Source organism: Podarcis filfolensis, assembly GCF_964270895.1.
Source record: "Podarcis filfolensis genome assembly, chromosome: 8".
In the NCBI taxonomy this organism is placed as follows: domain Eukaryota; kingdom Metazoa; phylum Chordata; class Lepidosauria; order Squamata; family Lacertidae; genus Podarcis; species Podarcis filfolensis.
The window spans coordinates 77,546,729-77,555,733 of NC_139611.1; the positions used below are offsets into that span (position 1 = coordinate 77,546,729).

The following is a 9,005-nucleotide window of genomic DNA, read 5'->3' on the forward strand; positions in this document are numbered from 1 at the left end:
ATCATTTGGAGGGATAGGCACTTACCCCTCCAAGAACCAATTTAACCAATGCCTAACCGCCATGGAGCCTTCAGCTCACCACCAAACCACTCACAGACCCAACCAAGCCCTCAGCTTGGCCACCACTGCACCCAGCCAAGCCTCATTCCCTGAGGCAGAAAGATGCACGCCATCAGCTCTGAAAAAGGATGCAGCCTGAAAAAGAATCTCAGGATGGGAAATCACATCTCCACCCAGCTCAAAAATCTTTTTAGACACAGCAGAATTGATGCGCTTCCTGGCCCTTTCAGTGGCAGCTGGGCAACGACTACCCTTCCAAACACATCGTTGCAAAAGCTTTGACCAAAATATTTTTGCTGTCGGCACCACTGCCCGCAGCTTCTCCAGGTCACCCAAAAGTGCAGCACGTGGTGAAAAAACAGTCCATGGAAACCAGGTCGTTCTCACCCAGCTGCACCCCAACAGCAGTGGGCGGCCCTTCCAGCAGCACCTGCCTCCGAATCAGTGGCAGGAATTCGGGCGCATTCCCCGTCTGGACAGCCAAGGCAACTGCACATGTGGAGGAAGGCCAAGACCCGGTCCCAATCCGGACTGCCGTGCACTGATGCCAGCCCAATGCATGAGGCTGTGCTCCACCATCCAGATGCAGACAGCTGCTAAACCTAAGATAAAACAAGCAAAAAATTGTAAGACACCAATAATGTTAACGAACATAACCTTTGAATGCATTCAATTTCCAACGACCTGTATTTTATTTCCATTGCCTTATTAACATGCTTTCCGGCCTTCTCGGTGGTAGTTTGTCTAGGCATTGGTTCCCGACCAGCTGCACCTGACCTCAGCAGGGCAGCACTGACGACTGGGCCCCACCATATCGTCAGTACCAGCAAACATTGTGGGGGAGCAATGAATCCCAAGGCAATCGCATCCCGCCAGGTGTCGTTCCCCATAGGGGAAAGATGCGCCCCATCTGCCCTAAAGAGGGCAACAGCCTTGAAGAAAAATAGCAGGGTGCAATATTACAGAACCACCTAAAGCAAGGACCTATTTTATTTTATTTGTTATTTTATTTACTTTATTTATTTTATTCTATTGTCCACCGCCTTATTAATATGCTTTCTGGCCTGCTCGGTGGTAGTTTGTCTAGGCATTGGTTCCCGACTAGCTGCACCTGACCTCAGCAGGGCAGCACTGACGACTGGGCCCCACCATATCGTCAGTACAAATAAGCAGCGTGGGGGAGCAATGAACCAGGATCAGACTCAAGCTCGCCCCCAAATGCTCCCAGGGACTCTTGCGTGGCCCCACCCCTCGAAAGGAGTCGACAAAAGCATGGGGAATCCTTGGATTCCCTTAATGGAATATCTTTGCGCATTGGAGGGGACAGGTGCTCCAACCGCCCCCCCTCCAGACCACCTTGAACCAATGCCTTAAATTATTTTGAGTCCAGGGAGAGCTGCCATCAACTCAATCCAAGCCCTCTTGCATGCAGGGATGCAGACTTATGCTGGAGGAAGACGGCAAACATTCTCGCCCAGCTGTACTACCAGCACTGCGGGAGGACCTGCACAGGTCACCTCGACCGCACCAAAGGAAGCATCTCCTCACAAAGCATTCCCCATCTGGACATGCAGTATATGTTCACATGGACAGGAAGACTGAGATGGCGCCCCAGTCCAAACTCGTCAACATGCTTGCCAGCCTAGTGTACAATGCTGTGGCCCAAATGTGCACAGCTGCTCCTTTTAAAATAGGAAATAACAGACAAGCATCAGCACAGACATCATTGTGACACTTCCTGATATAACCCTTGTCAGCGTCAGACTTCCAATGACCCGTATTCACAATCCTGTCTACTGACAGGCCCCCAGTGTGCAGCCTTTGCAGCAGCACCTAATCGTAAGGAATGAGGCGTGTTCAGCGGTAAGCAAGCCATAGGCCGTAATAACTGGTGCATGACGTAAGCACATTGATGCCTGGCTAACGGGAACCCATTTTCATGCACTAGGAGCAGGCCAGCCCCCAGGGGAACGAAAAGCCAAATATTCTGTTATCCATAACCGGGCAAGGGCCCTCCTCACCTGTGGCGGGAAGCCTGATTGTGGCACTCCTGCCCACTAAGTCTGTTTTAGAGTTCCCAACTCTAACGACAAGCTCCAAAGGATAAGGAAAAGTCCTGAAGCAATAAGCCTCCAGACTCTCAGCCCTGTGCTGGCTCCAACAACCATTTTCCCAACACTCAGTGCAAAAATGCAATGGACTACTGAAAGGAGTCTCGCCTTGATCTTTAACCAGCAGACAAGTTTTAACTTGTTGCAGATACTGCATAGGTAAATTGACCGACTTTCTGCCCACTGTCCTATGAGGTTGGAGCCTATTCCAACCTTCCAAGGCCCTGCGCACTACAAACTTTATACAAGGGTCTCTGAAAAATAAAGCTTCAGTGTAACAGACATTGCAGCGGACTGAATTCTGATAGTTATAACCGCATGCCCAATCTGCAGCAGGTGGACCAAATACTGCTGGATCTGCTCAGAGGATGGGGGCCAATTCATCTGAATGGCCGAGGACTGCCAGCTTAAGGCTAAGAAATCCATCCAGGCCTTCCCATAAGAGCGAAAAGCAGAAGGGGAAATGGAAGCTGCTGCTCTCTGTAATTACTAATTGTTGTCAAAATGCCACAGGTGGTCTGGAAAAGTCTGGCAATAGCTGAGTCTGGAGCCCAGGATCTGAAGCGCTTCATCTGAAAATGGGATAGAGTGTCAACGACATCATTAGAGGATCCTGTAATTTGGAGAGTAGAAAGCACAATATTAAACCTTAAGCGGCGCAGCTCGAAAGCATGAGCGGAGGGGCAGAGACTGTGCTAGAGCGTGAGGACTGTTTTGCCAAGACGCTCACCACTACCTGGTTATCAAACCAAAAGCAGATCCGATGGTCACTGAACTCCTCGGGCCACATGTGAACTGCTACTACAATGGGGAAAACTCAAGAAAAGTTATGTCACATGATTGCCTCACCACACCGGGCTTTGTTAAGGTGTGAAACCTAAGACGCTGGCAAGTTAGCAATGTCATGTGACTTTAAGTAGTCAAGCTCGTTAAGTTGTTAAGTTGTTAAGTTGCTCAGTATATAAAGAGTGTTTGTTTTCTCTGCCTGTGGGGCGTGAAGCAAAAATGTCTGAAAGCTCCGGAGGTGTTTCTGTTATCTTTCTGCAATAAACCTGTCTTTGGAAAGACAGGCTTCCCTGTGTCGTTATTTCTTTGCTGCTGAGATTTTGAAGCTTGTACTGCAACAAGAATCTCTGCACTGGACTTAATTAATGCTCTGCAAAGAGAACTGTTGCTGGTGGCGCAGCGGAAGCGTTTACTGGACCAGTACACAGACTCTCTTAGGTTATGGCTCCTTCTACGTTTCTACAGCTGTATTGTGTGCAGAGAAAGTGAAAGCAGCTTTCGGATGAGAGAAGACCGGCTTGGTCGTAAATCCAGCTCTTAGAGGAGGCTGGAGGCGTCTGAAAAGTGAGTAAAACAAATCCCAAGGGGAAAGAGAAGCAAGGGCACACAGAGGGAGTAGCAGCAGATCCCAAGAATGGCAGTGGAAAATTTCCAGGTTCCCTTTACAAAGTTGAACTCTGCTAATTATGTGCAGTGGTCTAAGAGGGCTCAAGTCTGGTTGGAAGCCAAAGAAGTGTGGGCTGACTATGTCCAGAGGCGAAAGCCGTTTGTGGCTGTTGCAGCAGATGCCACAGCAGAGCAACAGGCTGCTGCACATGCTCAGAACAGGGAACATGATAAAATGGACACTAAAGCTAGATGCATGTTGATGGTATCGATAGACGATTCCCAATTACCTCATGTGGAAAATTTAAGGTCTGCATTTGAAATTTGGGAAGCTCTTAGGCGAATTCACCATAGAGCCACGCCCGGAGAGAAGGTGAACATTATACGTGCTTTGTATGAGTTGAAACTGAAGCCAGGGGATAGTGTGGTTGAACACACGTCACAGATGACTGAGCATTTCAACCGACTGTCATCTCTAGGTGTGAATTTTCCTGAAAATATTAAAGTTTATACTCTGCTTAGCAGCCTGCATGCAGGGTTTGAAAACATAGTACTAACTTTACAAGTTTTGCCAGAGGACCAGCTGAATATGAATTATGTGACTGGTAGATTGTGTGAGCAAGAATATCAACATCATCGAAAACGTATTGATAATTCAAATACCCCAAGGGTTGGATGTTCAGGTTTCATTTGATAGCAAAGTGTCCAGAAAAGCAGCAGGAATTTCAACAGTCCAAGGCCAGTTTCCGGAGCTACAGGGGAAGACGACGTGAGAACTACAAGAATCAACGATCCAGAGGGGGAGCAGGTGCTGATAAGGGACTATCTGCAATGGCAGCACAACAGAGTCCTAAAAGGAGCCAACAAACCTTGAAGTGGATAGTTGACAGTGGAGCAAGTCACAGTTTAGTTCCAGCGACATCTAGTGGCAGCTTGATGAACTGCAAGACATTGCCAGTTGCAAAAACTGTGACTATAGCAGACAATAGTAAACGAGAAATGAACCTTAAAGGCACAATTTATGTTAACTGTTTGCAAACTAACCTTCCTGTTTTTGTTCTTCCAGGAATGAAGAATGGACTTTTGAGTGTGTCATGCCTGGTAAAAAGTGGTTTTAAGGTTGAGTTTGAAAATGATGTGTGCACCATTTTGAAACAGGGGAAGGAGCTAGTTAAAATTCCCTGTGAGGATGGGCTTTTTGTTTTGGATGAAGAGCAGTTAGCAGCAGGTAGGTGTTCAACAGGTGAAGCGCAAGCTAAGTGTGTAAATAAGGCTCCTCGTACAGGTTGTGCACATCTACTACACAGAAAGTTAGCTCATATATGCTTTAAGTATGTAAGCAAGATGCCAGATTTAGCTGAGGAGTGTAACATTAAACCCTGTCCAAATTTTCTGGATTGTTGTGCTTGTAAACATGCTAAGGTTAAGACATGTAACTATCCTAGATCTGATAGAGTAAGCAAAAAACCCTTTGAACTTGTGCACACAGACGTGTGTGGCCCTATGCCAGTCAAATCGCTTGGAGGTGCGAGATTTATGCAAATTTTGGTGGATGATTTTTCAAGGGCTAGTTGGGTTTTCTTTCTGAAAGAAAAATCACAAGCAGCTTCCATCCTGATGGATTGGATTGAAGAAGTCGAATGTAAATTTGACACCAGGGTACGTAAAATACAATCAGATCGTGGTGGGGAATATGTGAACCACACGCTGGAGATGTGGTTAAAAAGGAAAGGTATAGTTCATAGACTTACCAATCCCTATTCACCACAGGAGAATGCAGTTGCCGAAAGAAAATTTCGTACATTACAGGAAGCCATTGCTGCTTTGCTGTTTGATTCTGGACTTCCACAGCGTTTTTGGGCTGAGGCTGCACTGTATGCGAATTATACTTTTAACAGAGTATACAATAGCACAGTAGGCAACACTCCTTACTTCATGCTATTTGAAAAAAAACCAAAAATTGATCATCTAAGAGTTTTTGGATGTCGTGCTTATGTGCTGGTGCCTAGGGCACAACGTAGGAAAGGCGATCCTAGATCTAAAGAAATGTTTTTCTGTGGTTATCAAGCAAACACAAAAGGTTGGAGATTTGTGAATGTAGAAGGCAATCAAATGAAAATCACAATCAGCAGAAGTGCAGAATTTTATGAACAGGATGGTTGGAATAAAATTCATGGAAATCCTGACATACTATTTGATGTGGTGAACAGTAACAATGAAACTCAGGCCCCCGGGCAGGTATTAGTTCCAGAACAGGCTGAGGAATTTGAGTCTAAGGACGAGGGAGAAATCGTCTAGTTCACCCAAGTCTGTAAAGTCAGAATCTTCTAGCTCTAAAAGTTCACCTGTACAGCAAGAGAGACGTGTAAAGTCAGAATCATAAAGTTCTTCAACTACTAGTGACAAACAGGTGACGACTAGTGATTCTGGGTCAGAAGGAGAAACTGAAGGAACATCGCAGGAACTGTTAAGGCGTTCCAAGCGTACCAACAAAGGTAAACCTCCTGAAAGGTACCAAGCTATTAGTGTTTGGGCTGGTTTGGCAAATTGCGAACCTGAAAGTTTTGAGGAGGTTGAGCAATTACCCCAGGAGGAGGCCAGTAGGTGGCGTGAGGCCATGCAAAAAGAGTTGAATTCTATGAAAGAACTGGGTGTGTTTTCCATCACCAAACTGCCAGAAGGTACCAAGGCAGTAAGTTGTAGGTGGGTGTACAGGATAAAGACAACAGCGATGGGGAAACCAGAGTACAAAGCAAGGCTTGTAGCTCGAGGTTTTACGCAAAGAAAGGGGTTACATTATTCCGAAGTCTATGCACCCACTTCAAGGAGTGAAACCCTAAGGGCACTATTAGCAGTTGCTGCTCAGAAAGGGTTCAAAGTGAATCAATTTGATGTCTCTACAGCTTATCTTCATTCAGACTTGGCTGAAGAGCTCTATATGGAGCTACCACCAGGATTGAAAGTTGGTAAATCAAATCAGGTATGGAAACTACATAAATCTATTTATGGACTCAAGCAATCTGCTCATAATTGGAATGAGTGTTTGAATGACGTTTTGGTAGGCATTGGTTTTAGCAGGAGCAAGGCTGACAATTGCTTATATTTCAGAGGTTCAGGAGATGCTCAAGAATCTTTGCTTGTTTATGTAGATGACCTGATTTATACTTCAAAGACACAAGAACAAGTAAAAAAACTAGCCAAAGAGTTAAATAAACACTTCAAAGTGAAGAATCTTGGTGATGTGAAGGTCTATCTTGGTGTTCAGATAGATAGGACCAAAAATGGCAGTTTTCTACTGAATCAAAAAGGCAAGATATTGCAAATGTTGAAAAAATTTGGCATGACGGAGTGTGCAGGTGTTAGAACACCAATGGAAATGGGTTTTGTAAAAGACAATGAGTTCAAGGATAGTGCTGAATTCAAGCGTGCTGAAATCTTTCAGTCAGCACTGGGAAGCTTACTTCATCTTTCGCAATGGAGTAGACCAGATATTGCTTACGCTGTTAACTTACTCAGCAGAGAAGCTTCAAAACCTAGTGTAAATGCATGGAAAGGAATTCAAAGAGTGTTAAGATATTTACAATACACCAAAGATTTTTGCCTTGAATTATCTTCTGAAGGACAAGCACAGATTACTTGTTGGGCAGATAGTGATTGGGCAAATTTAAAAGATAGAAAATCAGTGTCTGGCTGTGTAATAAAATTTGGTAACTCTCTGATTGGGTGGAGATCCAAGAAACAGAACCTGATTGCTTTGTCGTCAACAGAAGCTGAGTTCTGTGCCTTATCTGAGTTATGTAGAGATCTAGAATTTTACAAATGCTTGGCACAAGAGATGTATGAAAAGGCCATCACTCCAATCACTGTATGGGGTGATAATCAACCGTGTCTTAAGTTAGCACAAAATGGGCAGTTTAAAGGTCGTACAAAACATTTGGATATCCGCTTTCAAAATGTTTGTCAAACGGTAAAAGCAGGAATTGTTAAATTAAATTACTGTCCCAGTCATGAAAATCAAGCTGATGGTTTTACGAAACCGCTTGGGTTTCAGCGGCATGAAAACTTTTGTGAAGAAATGGGTCTGAAGTAATTTTGTTTTTGTATTGCCAGCGAGAGGGGGTGTTAAGGTGTGAAACCTAAGACGCTGGCAAGTTAGCAATGTCATGTGACTTTAAGTAGTCAAGCTCGTTAAGTTGTTAAGTTGCTCAGTATATAAAGAGTGTTTGTTTTCTCTGCCTGTGGGGCGTGAAGCAAAAATGTCTGAAAGCTCCGGAGGTGTTTCTGTTATCTTTCTGCAATAAACCTGTCTTTGGAAAGACAGGCTTCCCTGTGTCGTTATTTCTTTGCTGCTGAGATTTTGAAGCTTGTACTGCAACAAGAATCTCTGCACTGGACTTAATTAATGCTCTGCAAAGAGAACTGTTGCTGGTGGCGCAGCGGAAGCGTTTACTGGACCAGTACACAGACTCTCTTAGGCTTGAGGCCATAGCTTTGCACACCAGCAGCCCTTGAAATAAAAACCAAAGGGCAACGATCCAGCAGCACCAGCATGAACCTGAAAATCCCTGTGTGGGTTCAAGGTATCCTGCCATGGCGAACTATTATTGCATACATTCAGGAATTGCTACTATCGCCTGATATCTGCCTTCACCACACTTGGTAGGCGTATACAAAGGTAAGGGGACCTCAGGCCGCAGGCAGCCTGGCCTAGTGGGAAGATTAATTAAGTGACCCAGCAAGATCGGATCTGATGAAGCATCACTTGCTACAGAGGAAGTATTACAAAATAACTTCCTTCAAGGCAGACAGCTTCTCCATAGGCAAGTGGTATGTTTTAGCAACGATATCCAACTGGATCTCTAAATAAAATGGGAATATGGGCAAAAGGTATTGAGCTATTGCTTGCCAGCTTCCAGCCCCCGCTTGGGCATCCTTTTCAGACACACACTCCGTGCAATGCAAAAAACACACTCCATGCAATGCAAAAAACACGGTCCGTGCAATGCAACTACACACTCCGTGCAATGCAAAACACACTCCCTGCAATGCACACACACTTCATCCAATGCAACTACACTCCATGCAATACAACTACACACTCCGTGGCAATGTAACTACACCCTCCGTGCACTGCACACACCCTCCGTTCAATGCAACTAGACACTCCGTGCAATGCACACACACTCCGTGCAATGCAAAAAACACTCTGTGCAATGCAACTACACCCTCCATGCAATGCACACACACTCCGTGCAATGCAACTACACCTTCCGTACAATGCAACAACACACTCCGTGCAATGCACCCACACCCTCCATGCAATGCACACACCCTCCGTGCAATGCAACTGCAAATCTCTCACGCAATGCAACGCAATTGCAGCCCGTGCAGCGCCGTGGCCTGCAACACACAGAGCAAACTGCAATGCGGGCACACAAAGGT

General features: G+C 45.3%; 1 long non-coding RNA gene across 1 annotated transcript; it reads left to right on the forward strand.

Moving 5' to 3' along the window:
* Positions 1 to 3,116: 3,116 nt before the first annotated feature.
* Positions 3,117 to 6,781, forward strand: LOC310769246. Its single transcript, XR_014551569.1, has 3 exons — positions 3,117 to 3,521; positions 4,630 to 4,664; positions 6,467 to 6,781. It is a non-coding gene; the product is annotated as an uncharacterized lncRNA (long non-coding RNA).
* The last annotated feature ends 2,224 nt before the right edge of the window (positions 6,782 to 9,005 follow it).